Raw genomic sequence first — 17181 nt, forward strand, 5'->3', positions numbered from 1 at the left:
TAATTTAAATAATATTGAATGTTGTTCTGCAAAAAGGGGAACAGAAATAACCTCCATACTAGTGATCAACTTTCACAAAACTGTAGTCAGCCAAAAGCCAACAATGGCCTAACGGTTCTCTGCTCCTTACAAGGGTTATTAAAATGCTATTTTATTATTCCATGTAAGACTGTAATACAGTAGATTAACATAAGAAGCAATTGTACAAAATGGTATTGAAATAACTCAAAATGCAAAAAGAACCCCTTACTTTGTGAAGAATCCTGATCAGAAGCATGAGAAGATACATGACAGCTTGAAATAACTAAATGTGTGCCTGATTACATACTGATGCCAAACAAAATACCCAACCAAAAATTAAAAAAAAAAACAAAAACCCCCCAACCTCCCTAAAACCCACAAAAACACCCCCAAAAGCGAACAAAAAATCCAAAAAAATCCAAAAAAAAAGAAGTGAAAGTTAGGTATTCTATTCTCAAGCAATTTATTATTTAACTAACAAATTAGATTTTATACAGCTTGATACCACTAGAAAAAAAATTATGTATATGTGTTTATAAAAACAAACACTCCCATGACAATAATCTGAAGATCATATATACAGGTAAAAGAGAGTCCCATTAATTCCCATTACAAATGAGAAAAGAATGCTTGAAAATTTTGCATTAACCTAAAAAATTATCATGGGTACAAGGAAAAATAACTTGGTATTTAAAGTTAAAAATCTAGCAGTGTTTATTTCATATTCACCAAGTGCACTTATTAAAGTCAGTGGCCATTTTACATATGTATCTGAGGTAAGTACTGTTCTTAGTAAAGGAGTTAATTTTTCCATTCCCTCCTGTGTCTGCTGTCTTTATTAAACAAGAGAGTGATATTATATTTTCTAATTGACTCTTCCTTTATCTGATATATTCTTCTCATATTTACTACTTTTGCAGAGTAAAAGACAAAATAAGGACCGTTTCAATAAGAAAAACCAGCAGTAACACAGAAGGACATAGTATAGAAAAATATTAAGATTATGTTAATTTGTCCATTACAACCAATATTTCTACATGCAGAATTTCATGATTCAGTGTCTCTATAATAAATTATTCATAAAAAGAAAAGAAAAAAAAATCATAGCTGGATCAATATCTCTGTTCAAAATTAGAAATGCCCATATCTGCCCAAGATAGCTTGTGGCTCTCAGAAGTTTCTTAGGCTACTGCTGCTGACAATATGCATCAGCTCTGAAACAACATGAATTGCACTGGCTACATTCTCAAAAATTATAGCAAATATGTTCAAAAACAAAAGGTCTTCATGGGACAGATACTAAAGATGACAGTTGGTCACAGAAACTACTTAAAGAGGTAGAAAAAAAGATTTTAAAATAAGAATCTACATAAATTCAGAAACAGCATAAGAACTATGGATGGAGTGAAAGTAGCATATGATGTATAGGAGCCCAACCCACAAAAGCAGACAGGCATGCAATTGCAATCAGACATTTCAAATAACTTGTCTCTTAATACTGCTGTAGCTATTGTAAATGTACTACAGGACTGATAATTCTACTGCATTCTTTTTTTATTTTTAATCTATTGAACAGTTACAAGAAAATCCTATGTAAACCCATGTGGGATGTAAAAAACAGCCCCCCTGTCCTATCAAGAGATTTATGCCTAAAAGATATTCCTTGCATTTACTTAAGAAACAAGTTCATTACCCTGGTGTTCTTCACTACTGCCTATACTTTAGGTCAAATTTTTAATGATTTTTTCTTCTCAGACACAACAAAAGTTTTGTGTGTGCGCTACCATGCGCACAAATCCTGAATGACAGAGTAAAAAGAATTTACTCCAGGGGAAGAGGTCACCAGGATGAAAGGTAGAAGAATCTTAAAGATCAGCTAGACCAGATGTTGGTAAAGGCAGCCTACTGCTGTTCCTCTATGATGTAGCGGCCGTTGTCTGCTGCACCTCCTCCAGAGTGTTTTTGGCTTAACAGATGTTTATAGGTTCAATATTTTAACATCCATCTATCTTAATCTCCTTGCTCCTGGTATACCCATGACACTCTGTACTGTTGTTCACAAAGGAGTAAGTGATGAAAACTCAGTTTCTATGTAGTCAGTATAAAACTTCCAGTGAGTCAGCAAGGCTTTTCACTGTAAACTGTCTGCTCTGAAAGACAGCTGTGTGGAGGGCCCAATGGGTTAACACAGGAAGTTCCTGCAATGGCCTATTGCTCCTTGGCATCATAATCACTCCATAAGGGGCTTTGAGCTCATTTTACAGAAGTCACTATTCTACTGCAACTGGCACGTATGAGTATAACATTTCTGTTGGAAGAAGCTGATCCTGTATTGCTACTGAAGTCACACAATCCCAAAACATTTATATTTGCAAAATATATTATATAAAAATTATAAACCAGGATGTAAATCAGGCATTCTTGACACACTTTTTAAGCATTGACATAATCTTATCTTACTACTCATTTTGTAAACTAAAGCTAATATACTTCGATGTGTAAAAATCCCACTTTCTGAGAAGCTTCCCACCCTAAAATCCTGCCAGATGCAAACATTGCTATGTCTGTAAGAAAACTGAACACTCATTTTTCTTTTCTCCTAAGAAACCCTCCTACAGTAGATAATAGAATGCATTTGCTATATGCATAGCTCCTATACAAAGTTGTGTCCTGGAATTTAACACTGCTTCTATAAATGTTTTACATAGAACATTATTTTCGCACATCTTCTGCTTGATCATGAAAAACATACAAATAAGCAGTACTGCACACGTAAAACATAACAGAACTTTTCAAAGCATGCTTGCAGGCAGAGACCTAGGTATTTATGATTTTACTCAATCTCTCAAATATCATTATAACATAATGATAAACCTATTTACAATATCCAATTTATTGTGTCAATCCTACTACTCTTGACTCAAAATCTTCCTCTGCCTGATGGGACATAGGAAAAAAACCAGTGAAAATTAATAAAGATGGTATGTAGCTATCTGAAAAGATATATACCAGACTAAAAAGCTATGGTGAATACTTAATGTGATCATATAGAGAAAAGGCAAATAACTTCAAATCCTCGATCAAAGTTCTTTTCATGCAAGTGCTGTAAGTGGTTGATTACTTAGTATTCTAGACACGAAGACAAAATATCAAACAGAAGTCTCTGGTGACTTAATATCCCATCCCTAAATTGAAACAAAGACCCCCCAAAAGCAAGACAAACTTCTTGTAAAATGTAGGACTTATTTGTCACTTGTCCTTCTGAAACTTTAGTAAAATCTACTGAATCATTTAGTAGTATTTTTTTTTCAGCCAAATGCAGTTATCAGGAGCTGACTATTCCACAAAATGTCAAATAAATGAAGGTAATATAGAGGACTTTTTGCCAGTGCTTTAGCTAGTTGTTAGACTTCAGTAGCCTTTAGAGACCATTAAGTACCCTTTGGCTAATTGGCCAATGGTAGATTAATCCTCTTTTTATTCCAGCAGCACTATTTTAACACCCTTTGCACTCTGTCAGTGTAGTATCTGAATGACAAAATAATATTGTGCATGAATAATAAGCAGAAAAGTTAAATTAACATTTCATGTTTCACATGCCATACCTGTGTGTCAGGGAAAAGAACCTCTTTTAAAGCCACTGACATTCAACTTTTTAAAACAATCTCATGTTGACACCTTACTGAAGTGAATCTTCCTAATTACTGCTAATTGCCTATCAAGCAAAAAAAAATTTTTTTTTCCTTGAAGTGCAGTTGTCTAGTATAGATGAACACAGCTCCAAAGTGTATAGTAAAGACAGGCATGACACTTGAGGTGTGCTACATTATTATGAGGTCATACTAAATATGGTTTGCAGTGAACAAAGCAGCTTTTAAGGATGTTTAAGGTACTGAAAATGTCAATCTCTCATGAAGTGTTTAAATTAGTTCCCCAAAGAGAAGAACAGACATTAACCAGCAGATAAGAGGAACATTTCTCATCTCAGGTATTTTACTAAAGAAAAACATTTGGCCTATTGATACTGGTAACACAATTGCAGTTCATCTGTTTTATAACAGCAATGTTTACATTGGAATCGCCCTTTCACACATGCAAATTATAAATTCAGCTGTTATTGGAAAAACATTTGTAATCACTAATGACTCCTAGACTCAAAGATTTTGAGTGTCTTCTTAAAGCATGTACTATTACTGATCAATCATCATTTATAAATGGATATTTGCTGTATGACACTTCATAAACAAAGGTTTTACATGTAATTTTAATTCAGATACTTACAGTTGATCTACAGCTAAATTTATTCTACAACTTATAAAACCTAGCATTGCAACATCTGGCTACACAAACTTATTAAATAATACAAAAAGAAAATCAACAGAATCAGTCCAGACAGGTCCTTTTTGAATTTTGGTTTGTTTTTCTCTTTTTGTAAATACTAGTAATATCACATAGATTAAGAGCAGAAAACGTAACTATATTTCAGAGAAACACACAACACTCATATATAAATAAATTGGAGTAAAAGATTCTGGGCCCAATTCTCCAAGAAATTAACTGCTCCTCTAACAAGAGACAAGTCTGAGTACAGAACTGTGCACTGTGCAATGATTTTTCAAATAAATTAAGGAAAATAAGAAAAAAACTTAGTAATAATACAAATCACAATTTTTAAGATGAAACTGCTTCTGCTATATGTTGTCTGTATAATGATTATACCAATTCAAAGATAAAGATTTTGTCCTGCAGCAATTCTATTTTAGCCTCCATTTTCTATCTCTTCAATTTCATGTCTCTGTACAAATAAACATTGCTGTATCCCATGTCTAATTTCTGTACGTATTAAGAACACTATCTTGCTTTCATACTAAAGCAGATGCTGCACTCCATCTGTCCTTGCAAATTTCAAGGGAATATAAGGACTATTAACTATTTATTTAACAGTACTTACACAAGTAGTTTCATAATGATCAATTATATGATCACAACTGTATGATTTAATTTTTGTTGTGATTGATTTTCCAATATGGAGATGTAAACTGACAAAATACACAGATGTGCAGGACATTGTCTGAAAAGCCTTAATATTTAAAAAGAAAAACTACAGAACTTGAAGAAAAGAATATTTATTAAAAATTAAAATAGTCAGTGTTTCAGTATATACTATATTTGAAATTATTTGAAGCATAAATATCTGCCAGACACAACCCAGTTCATGAAAATGTTTTACAACAAATAAATTAAAAATGAAAATATAACTGGAGACATTTCATTACACTTTGCCCCATTTGAAAATATCTGAGTATTATGGCAAGCCAGATGTGAAGATGTGGCTTGAAGTTCAAAACCAATGTTTTCATGCTTCCACCACTGCTATTTAAATAAATAAGAATAAATACTAGTATTCCAACACCTAACATGCCTGTGCACATCAAGTATTGCTATATACAGGGAAAGACTTCCAGCTGATGCATAAAATTTGCCCCAAGACTTCCATGGCTTTATACTTACTAGGGAATTTTCAATATAAGACACAGTATCCATGCAATCTTTTGTAGTTAGGAACAGGTTTTACTGCATGGTTTTTTTTCAGAACTAGACAATATTTATCTGATTTCCACCAAACATGAGAGTTGGGGCAAACTCATAAAGATTGAATTTTTCATCTAGGGTCAGGGATAGTGCTTGCCATATTCCCCCTGCTTAATCTTAACACATCTAAGCACTGCAAATGAACTGCTTGCATGAGAGCCAGTCAGGGAATTTCACAATCCCTACAACTCATTACAAATTTAACAGCAGCAATACTAAGTATTCATATGTTTCAGATAACACATACAAATATGCTGCACTAAAACTCATTGGGGGAAAAAATTAATAATGCTTCCATCTGTTTTCCGTATAACTCACATAAAATAGAGAGAAACCAAAATGAAAATGCTATTTTAAAGACTGTGTTTAAACTTTCTTTTGATTTACCCACTTAGTTCCAAAGCATATAGCTTTATATCTTTAGAAACGAAAGTTATTTTTAAGAGAATATATAAGAGAAAAAAAAACAAAAGAACTGAAAGAATGGTGAAATATTAATTTAACCTCTCCTCATTTCCATGTGTTTTAGAGAGTGAACCATTTTCTACTGAAATATTTCTGCATCTCTAATGTAAGTGGGCAGGAAATCTGTACTTGTGGGGAAAGCTGTTCCCTCTTCCATATTACTCTTTATATATTATTTTCCTTTGCTCAAATTTCAGATTTTCAACTGTTAAAGACCATTCTCTTTCAACCTACTTTGAAAAAGTGATGTAACTATTTCAAAATAAAAATTACTAACATGTAAATAGGCTATAGGCATTCTCACAAGTTGGTTGCAATATTCAAGGAACAAATGTATAAAGATAGCTCTGTGTTAAATTTTCTTCAATTATTTAAGTATCTCATTTTTGGCCACTTCAGATAATAATAAAAGCAGAAAAAAAGTCCTCAGAAGGTCTTCTCATTTGTTTTTATGCAGACAGCTGTGTAAAAGCAAAACATTTTAAATATAAATTCTATTAACAAACTTAGGTAATGGAGAAGTTCTATGTTCTTCTCATTGAGAATGATTAACACAGAAATAAACAAGAAAGAATTGTAGAAAAAAATGTTAAGTATCTGGAAGGAATTTCTCTAATCACATTAGGGTGATATTATTCAAATATTTATTTATTATTTACATTTTTATAAAAGTAGACAAAGACATTGCTAACCACTTCTGAGAGGTATGAGAAAGCTGATGACAAACATCATGGGGAGGATGCAAAGTCAGGAATATTCTTCAAAATAATGAACTGCATTTAAAAATTATCACTAAAATGTACTTCATATAAATTAAATTGGTAATTCATCCCTTGATTCTTGTAAATGAACCCCCACAGTCTTATTTTTAATTTGTAATTTATATTATCATCAGAACCCTTGCTAAAATTACAGGCATAAATGAACAGTTTAGGGTAAAACACTCTTTACATTACTATATTATTTATATTCTATTTATGCCTATTTAATATCTGAAGAGATCATCACATGAAAAAGCCATGTTTTCAGTCTAATATATCAAGTGAAATATACTTTCCTTTATCATGATTATCATCAACATTATGACCCACTTGGGCAATTTATTATTTTCCCATACATGAACAGTTTGAGGACAACACTACAATTCTAAATCCCAGCTTGAACTACAGCTACTCAGTAGTTCCCTCATTCTCTTCTGCTGGTTTTACCAAGGTAAGAGTATAGACAAAATGACCAATTTTGCATACACAACACCCTAAAGACCACAGGATGACCTTTCCATCCAAAAATAAAGAGAAGACTGTGCACAATTCAGCCACCAAAGAGCAGATGCTCTCTCCCAGTGCCTGAGAATCTCGTAAGATGTGCTGTGGCTATGGCTAGTTGTACAGTCTCCACTGCTGAGAAAGGAAGTGAAGATCTTGGCACATTCGGCAGTAGAAGTAAAATGGAGTGATGCATAGTAAACCTGAGCATGATACAAGCCATAGGAACAGCCCATGACTACCTCATTAATTCCCAATTAAGCCCTAGGAGAGCAAATCAGACCATACAAAAAGTTAGTAAGAAAGGATAAATATTCTGCTACCTCCTCCAGCAGTTGCAGAGTCCATGAGGTTCAGGCTTTTCAGGCAAACCAGCACCTTGTCAAAACTACAAAATTCTCCCCTTGAGTTACAAGGACAGTAAGAGTCTCTGACTTTGGTAGGGAAGCCATGGAATCCTGGGAACTAGCACTCATTCTCTGCGACAATGGGGTGTCTAAGACAGAGAATAATTAAGACAATCCCAAAGAGGAAAAGCTGTAGATATGTATTTTTAAAAAGGAATCTCAGGAGTAGTTCTCTTGTCTCAGAACACTTGTTGTAACGCTTTCTTTCCCTACTGTAGAAGATGTCTTAGTGCTTGACTGCCATTCCTTTATGCCAAAAAAGTCCAAAAATGCCCCCCAAACAAAATAAACCAACCAAAGAAAAAACCAACCAACCAAACAAACAAACAAAACCAACAACAACAAAAACAACAACAACAACAAAAAATTTAAGAAGGTTCATGCATAATTCTTGGTAAAGTGGTAAGAATGGCTTGTACTCCTGGCTACAGAGGTATGTTTTGCAATTTCTTCCTGTAGTGGAAGGGAGTAGCCAGGACAATAGAGGACCAGCATTACCTTTGAACACATAAGCTTAAACTGTGAGAATGAGAAAATCAGAGTAAGATGCAAGCTCTAACAAAAATGCCAATTCTCTTTGTGCGAAACAATCTAGTCAAAGAAATCTCACTGTGTGGCAGGTAAGATAATAGGATCAAACAGGAAACTGGTACTTTTCAGACCTATCCATGCAGAACTGGTGAAGGCAAAGATTCCTCTTCTGAAATCCAGAGGAGTCAAAAGAAACCTTGTTCTTGAAGGACAAGATGTGGGAGCTGTTCTCGGTCCTCCTTTACGATCATTGATAAATATTACTAGAAGCCAGGGAGTAATAAAATGCATGGAGGAAAAGGAGGACTTGGAGTCTAAGGAGTAAGAGTTTTAAAGGACTAGCTTCTAGTTAGAGATTAAGTTTGAGCTTCTAGAGTTCAAGCTATTCTCTATTAAGGCACCTTTGGTGTGCTAGTTATCTTTAAAAAAAGACCTTTCATTTTGAGAATGGGGACAAAAAAAGTTAATTGCTAAATAAGAAAGAATACACTAAGACGTCAAGAATACATTAAACATAGCACATGTACCAAACAGTATAAGCATAAGTACAGTATAATTCCTGATTTTTTTTTTGTTCAAATGCAGAGAAGATTCTCCTGACAGCCATCTTCAGTGTCCTCAGAGAGAAAATGTGCATTATATATGTGGTCCTTTTTGAAAAATTAAATCCACTCTCTCGAAAGGATATGGAAGCAAAAATTGACCACTAATTTTAAATACTCTTTTATCCATGGAAATGTGGGTATTATACTTCTTCAGTCTTTACCATTAATCTGTTATTGTTTTTAGATTTCATTAACTGCAGACCTTCAACCTTTCCTCATTGTTGTTATGTTTAAAACTTACTGAAATTCTTGCTCCTTTCTTCCAACATATGATCTGCGTGGTGCCAAACTAAGGTGCAATATTACACAAAGTACCTTGACACTGCTGAGTAGAAAAGGAAATACCCTCTGTGAAACTCTGTAAAAAATAATGCCTGACAGGCTAGCAATGCTTCTGCTATGAAGAGCAGTAGATTGACAAGCTGGTGGCCCTCATGCTATGAAGTACCTTTGTGTTCCTAAGAAACACACTATTTGTTCAGCCTGTGGATCTCTGCAAAATCAACACACATATCCGCAAGACAAAATAAATCCCACAAACCAAAACAAAACCCAAAGCAAACAAAAAAGCCACAACCCAATCCAAAAACCAACCAACTACTATTTTGACTTTTCCTACAACTTACTAAGTTTTACTTTATGGTGGATTCCACATATAGTAATCTTGTAAAGGGAAGGATAACATGTAAAAATTAAGGCCTCATACAAGCATGTATTTTTTTTATGACCAACAGCAACAACTCTCTCCCCTCTAGGCTTACTATTTATGTACAAATGCTGAAAAACATTTGAAAAAGTAGGTATTGAGAACATTTCTGTGGTCACTCACAAGTGCTGTTTCAATTAAATCTTGATTTTGTCCTCTGGGATTCAAACTACAGAAATTATTTTTGAAAAACAAAAGAAAATCCTTGCTAGCTTTGGGAAAAAATCCCAAGACAGCCTAACTCAGAACTTTAGTTCAACAAAACTTCTTTCTTCACCTTTTAACTAATAACTGATTTTAAAATAAATACAAGAAAACTTTTAGAATATTTTAATGTTTAAAATTGAAAAAATGTTATCAAATAAATTTTTTTTTCGTCATGGGTAACTTTAAAATTGTTACTATTATAACCGCTTTGGAAAGAAAAAATGTAAATTAAGAAACTACAGCTTTTTGTGTCTTTTTTTATACCTAAAAACAATTTTGTAAACTGAAACACCATCTATAAAGATGTCTGGAAAAGTGACAAATGGAGGAATAGTACATGGAAGTTTGAGATTTTGCTATATACCTAAGTTTTCAGTATTTTTTAAATGACCTGCTTCTGATACTCACAAAAACATTCAGCCATTCTCAATCATATTTATAAAGAAAGAAAATATGTAATTATCAATATTATGACAGTTTTACTGGTAGAGACTGTCACACACCCTCTCTGACCACTATTACTTAATGAGATCTTACTGACAAACAGGAATTGCCACACATCTCTACATTCAAAATAAAGCAAGGAAAGGTAAATTCCTTTAGAAAATCGAAGCAGAGTTTCCTGCTTGCAGTTCTACAGGAATCATCCACTTGCTACAAAGAAAACAAAAATTACACACTTGCAATGCTTAGATCACTTTCACTGACTTAAAATGTTATTCTCCCAAGTGACTTAAAAACCTGAGAAAACCAGCAGTATGTCTGCACTGTACAGGGTGCTCCTAGTGATAATCATACTTTCTTCAACACCTAATACAAAACACACACATTGTTTTAACGAATACCACTTGGCTGACCTAGAAGATAGGATGAAGGAATAAGAGAGTCACGTCCAATTCCTCATGGATTCTCAGCTTGAATCCTGGATTTTGCACAGTTTACCTTACGAACATGATCTGAGTGACATTTCACAAATTCCTGGATAAATGTTGCTACACTCTACCAGCAGAGAGACTGGCTGTGTCATGCACAGATCAATAATAGCACTATGTTTCATCAGCCTCAAAATCAAAAGTGCTTCATCTGGCAAAAGCCATGGCCCTTGAGGATCTGACATATATAAAATGAATACTGTACACACGATGTCTACTACAAAAGCTGCTAGTGTAAAGACAAGTCTAGAGACACACAGTTCAGTATATGTAAATAGGAAAATATGTACTTGTGTATATAAAGAAGTTTTTAACTCCTAATTATGAAGAGTGTCACAAATAACACAAATCAGCAGCCGAATAACAGCAATGAAAGTGAACTTTTATGACGTCTGAAAGAAATATAAAAACCGCAGGAAAATCCAATATTCACAGTCCTTGGAGGAATTCTCAAGAAAATAAAAGGACATTTCGAACTGTACTCAGTAGTATCTATGACAGTGGGCTGCAATAAAATGCACACTAAGCTATATATAATGACTTCTGATCAAAATTATGTTAATTGAAAATATGGTTTTATCTTCTTCAGAGTAACTACTCAAAATAGAAGTCTTGAGACTGTCAGTCATCATATACTACCTTTAGTTTCAGTCCCCAGTGTAGGCCTTCCTAAAATAACAACAGAAATTTATGTCTCCAACCAATTAGGCTTCCTCATATCTTAGTCTCTTGGTGACAGAGATTGTAAAGTTTTCAAACAAGTGCAGCATCTGTATATTTTTAATTGAAATTACTTTTTATTATAATGCCTCTCCCTCATTTTTCTCACAGGAAATATAGTTGTTTTTTTTTTTTTTCCTGCCGAAGTTTATATTGCAAACAATACTTTGGGAAGTTTGGTTTTGAAGCCAAACCGTTAACAAACTATCTCAGCTTGAGTACTTTATCAAGATTTAGACTAAAAAAAGAAAATGAAAATTAAACTGTCTCTATGCCCCCAGTTAAAATGGAAAGATTTTTCCTTAAAAAATATCACAACTACCTCACTAAAAATGTATCTTCTTATGCTTAATTCTCCTGGTAAAATATGAAGTAAATATTAAAAAAATAATAATTTATCTTTCCTTTTCTGCATTTTCCTTTACCATCTTACAAACTACCTACTTCCAATACTTTAATCTTCTCTCAGCTCTGTAATCAGCAAAATTTAAAGGGTTTTACAGGACTAACATAATCCTATATTCTGTGTACATTACAAAAAAAAGCCATTTTTCCTTCTCTGCATATCTTCTGCTTAAGACTAATGATCTTTAAATGCTCCTCTTGTACACCATGGAATCGGTATTTCCTTTGGGTTATTTCCTTCATTTCAATACCGACCTTCCCTGTGCCATGCCTTTATATGTGTATGTCTTCACTGGTGATGGCTTCTTCCTCTGCCTCATAATTTCTCTTGCTTATAACCTCATGTTTTAACACTATTATAGCACTCCTGCTTGGCTTCAGGTATATCCTTAAAAACAAGTGGTTTGACTATCGTTCATGTTTACATCTCTTTTCTGCAGCAGTAAACTCATTTTAGCATTAATTTAAAAAAATACTGTTGCCCACCTGAGCTCTATAACATAAACTCTCTTCTTCTATCATTGCTTCAGGTGAGTGAAGAGTGTTACTGAAGTTGAGAATTTACCTTCCTCTTCATACTTAGCATTTATTAAGCCTATGCCATCAAACAAATAATCTCTCTTTCAGTTACTTTTTCACGCATCCTACAGACTCAACATTTTTTTTATTCCTTTAACAAAGAATCTGCCCACAGCTAACCACAAGCAGCTGATTTCTCTCTAATACTTCCTTTTTAGATTAGTTGGCCAGTATCATTGCAGTTGTCTGACTCCAACTGGCAAGAGTCGCCTAAAAATTACAGATCTCATATCTGGTATGTTTCTATCTTTGCTATTTTTTCAACCTTCCTTTGCTAGACTGATGACTCTACAAGATTTCTTTTTCTCAGATATTTAAACTTGATTTACCTGCTAACCTGCTCTCTGAAACCCTCATATTTGTTCTCTGGAACAATGTACTTTCAAATCCTCCTCATAAGTCCTCAGGTGCTTTTAAAATTAATTTAATTTGGATTCTGTGTATTAGACTACATACATTATTCTAAGACCAGTCAAACTATGCCAGTCCAAGAAAATATATTCTTTCCACTCTTATACCGACTCCAGTTCATGCGTTTGAGGAGTGTATTTTTTTTAAAATGGCAATGGGAGTTCATGCTCGGCATTACCTCCTAGGACTGTCATTTTTCTTTAGAGTCCCTGGTTCCCAAGAGATAGCCATTCAGCCTCAGTCAATGTGAAACTTGAGCAATGTATTGGTTTTCATTATGATGTAATTATTTGCTCATTAAAAACACTGTGAGATCATAACAATCCATACTCTTCAATCAGACTCTGGTGGAAGACTGAAAGCTTAAGAGTAGTTCTCAATGACTGAAGATATCCTATTGCACTGGCTTGGATTTTTTTATGCTGCCACTAATTTTTAAAAAATGACTGCAAGATTTTACTTCTAAAACAAACAGCAAAAAGACAGCCATTTATTTCATAGTATATCCAGATAAAATAGATATGTAAGGTTAAACCATTATCCTGGTGAAAATAATAATGTTATCATTGATGTGAGGGATAAACTGAAAAATTAATTTCATGGTATGTGACATTCTGAGCTAGTGAAAATGATTAAGTGGTACTTATATGCTTCAATTTAACCTTAAGGCATAACTTGAGACACTGAGTCTCCATTGTGTTCCATGTAGCAATGCTTAGCTCAAATCTAAATACTATGCAAAAGCAAGTATGGTGGAGACAATTTTTGAAATTTTATTTCGTATTTGCACTTCAATAAACAATGACTGTTGCACAGAGGCACACAACAAAAATGAGTGAATGTGCTTATAAAACTTCTGATACTTTCAAGTCACAGAGCTATTTTTGTAATCCCATAACCCTACTCATCCAATTTAGAAAATGCAACTCCTCCAATAAAGAAGTGTCTTTCACCAATTCCCCCAGTCCACATATATACCTTGCTAACCATACTAAGCATTCTCCTCCATCAATCTTCTGTTCTGTATCTTTACAGAGAAATTGAGAAAAATTTATTTAACAGATTAGGAGAGGAGCAAAGGAAAGGAGAAGTAACATAGAAGAGTCCATTGGAGAGTGCAGGAGAATCAACTCAATGCTCCCAACACAAAATTACCTCCCCAATTTCTCATGAGTCTTGAAAACTTTTCCTAAGAACATGATTGGGAAAACATTTATCTAGGCTGGGAAAGAGAGAAAAGAGTAACTGTTGACTGTTAGGTAAAAATCCATCACAAAAACCAGGAAGAGAACTGGAACTTCCAAGGGAGGCTATACGGCTGATGGAAAACCAAAGCAGCTACTTCTGGCATGTTATTTCACAGTCCATCAGAATATTAAATCAGAGAATAGTAACAAAAATTTGCAGCTACATCCCCTGTTGTTGCTCCTTCTCCAAAGGTTGAAAACAAAAAGGAACCCCTCGCTATAGAGACATCTATATGCAAGATTAGAGACAATAAAACTTAATTTTACCACAATAAGAAAGATATCTTGAAATTTCCCTAACTCTGGAAATAAGCACATGCATAAAAGGTTTATTAAAATCACTTCCATATTTAATAGCAGTAGTTACTAATAATGAACAATTAATGGACTGCTGTGGTGAGTAAACCTAAGAGTACTGGTCCAACCGCAATGCAAACTGGTTTTCTGTGATGATCTCTTAGAAAATCTAATCTGCAAGTTCTGAAATGTAATCTCTTGGCAACATATGAATAATTATCCCCAAATCACTGGCCTTTGTGTGAGATTTAATGGTGAATAAATGTCCTCCGACAAAACCATGTATTATCTGTAGAACTTTACATAGTAGAGAAGGTTCAAGAATCTAGTGTGGTTTTATGCTTAACTTCAATTAATGAGAAGATCACAGTGAATTCAATAAAAACACTCATATGAACACAAAAGAAAATCCTATTATGATAGTATATGTTGAGTTTTTCCAGGTCTCAAGTTGTATTGTATTTGAAATTTTTTTTACAGGAAAAAAATCCAAATTTTTTTTGGACTTCAGACTTCTGTCTTGGTTCATGGCATTTTTTGCAACAGTAAGATTAAGAGCCAATGCAAAGGAAAGTTTCATCAAATCACAGGAAAGGTGAATTAAAAAAGCTCATATCACAAGAAATTAATAACATACAAATTATTTATGGATATTTTCTGTATCATCTATATAATCTAAATGCCTGTTCCATTACTGTATTAAGCTACTGGATATAGACATATTAGCTATACTTACAGAAATGTGAACAATCTCTGTAACGTTACAATAACATGCTAATTCTTTTGATACAGGTTCTTTCTTCTAATATAGAAAAATGCTTTTTAGTACTTTCACATGATACAGCAATATGAATTCTACTGATTGTAAGTGTATTCTCTGAACTTCATGTTGTTGTCATAATTTTTTATTCATAATATATTTTTCTCGGATTTATCTATCTCTGAGTTTTTTCATTTTGACATAAGTCTGGTGTAAGTCATAAGAAGCACAAGTTTAGTAGTCCTAGTTCATGCTAACTGTTCTTTTTAGTTTATGAATGAGACCCATTTCCTACATGCAATGTACTTTAAATGCTGTTCATCGATGATGCAACAGGTCTATTATAATTTTTCTTCAAAGATCAAAATAAATTGTAAAAAGCATTTAGCTTTATTTTTGTTTCATAATGACACACAGTTTCATGACAAATATATTTTACGTATAGTTCCATTAACAAAACTAACTTCAGTGTGCTGTAAGCATCTGATGCAGCAAAATATCAAAATAATTAAAACATTCTGGTGTGGATACATTTTAAAAGGTCAGTTACTTTCATGTTTACCATTGGCTATTACTTATTTTGTTTCCAAGTCAACTTAAGGAGCAATACTGAGTCAGTGGTCAAAGGCAGCATTACAGATTTCCCCATTTAGTAACCGTACTGTTTGAGCAAACACATTTGACTAACTGACTGTTTCATTCAAGATAGAATTTTGGAACAGGACTTGAAAAGGGTGAATTCTAGCCTCAGAGGTCACAGAGCATTTTCTGTCTCTGTTTCCAGCCTTTGTAAGTGGGACTGCATACCCTGATGTTTGATTTATTAGGTTCAGCAAAGCTTTAATAAAACTACAACAAAGCAGAACCTATTCTTCTCAATATTTTCAATTCAAAGCCTTCAAAAATCACAAGTAGAACCCAGAAATTAAAATTAAATTCAAAAAACCTAAGGTTTGAAGTACATTACAGACATTTTCTTCTCCCTACAGACAATGTTCCTGTTCAGGTGTGGAACAACACTGTGAGTCTTTCTCTCAAGAGAATGCCAGTGCCCCCATGAAAACGTATTCTTCTTGGTATCAGTTGTGAGATGTGATCAGAAACAGAGCAAAGCAGGCCTCTACTTGTGAACAACTATAGTAAAATGAACACACAGAGCAAAAATGGAAACCTTTCAAAAACATTTCTCCTCCCCCTCCTCAATTTCCGCAGCATAAAACAAAACCTTAGATCTTTATTCAGTCCATTACCCTTCAAATAATCAACTCTTAGTCCATCTCCACCCTTCCGACAATCACCTCTCATTTCATCAAGGAGAGAGGAGTCCCTCTTGCACCACAGGCTTCCCCTGGAAACACAGCCGAGTCCAGTTGTGTTTCCCCATCACTCAGCACCACCTTCGTGACTTCTTCCTTCCATGTTCAGTGCTCTCACCACTGCACATGGACCAGAGCTGCTTTTAGGGTTCTCTTTTCAAGGATGCTTCGCCCAGTTCCAGGAGAAAACAACAGTCTCTCACCTTTTTGGGACACTAGTCCCCCCTAAATTTCACTCCCTGGGGCCGAGGGGTCTTGAGAGCACCATCACCTCATCGCCTGTCGTCTCCGCTCACATCACTCCTTTGGCACCAAGCCATCGCCTCCCCCTAAAATGCAGTCTCTGTATTACAGGAAAGGTTCTGTCCATGGTTATACAAGAAAAGTCCAGCCAAAGGCCGCTCCATCATCTCCTCCAACCTAGAATTCTTCTCAACTTCTCTCGGTCATTCTTTACTTGCACAGCTTGCATCACACTTGCGCATTTCCTCTTATTTTATCCCTGTCTCTCTTCTCCTTCAGCTTCCGGAGGATCAGCATTTGCAAGGTTTCCATCATCCCACAGAAGGGTTAAAATCACAGTCTCTACTCATCCAGAACTCCCACGCTGGCCCTGCCGGGCACTCTTCTCGCCGCTCCCCCCTACTCCTTCTCGGCCAGGCCAGTGCTATCAAATTTCAAGGTAGCACTGACACCTCTCTCTCTCTATCTCTCC

The 17181-nt window shown here is 34.5% G+C and overlaps 1 protein-coding gene across 1 annotated transcript in view; it reads right to left on the minus strand.

Annotated features, from left to right (window-relative positions):
* The window catches only part of CNTLN (centlein), a 171360-nt gene that overhangs the window by 34643 nt on the left and 119536 nt on the right, over positions 1-17181 (minus strand).

The sequence above is a fragment of the Motacilla alba genome, chromosome Z (genome assembly GCF_015832195.1).
Source record: "Motacilla alba alba isolate MOTALB_02 chromosome Z, Motacilla_alba_V1.0_pri, whole genome shotgun sequence".
Lineage (NCBI taxonomy): Eukaryota > Metazoa > Chordata > Aves > Passeriformes > Motacillidae > Motacilla > Motacilla alba.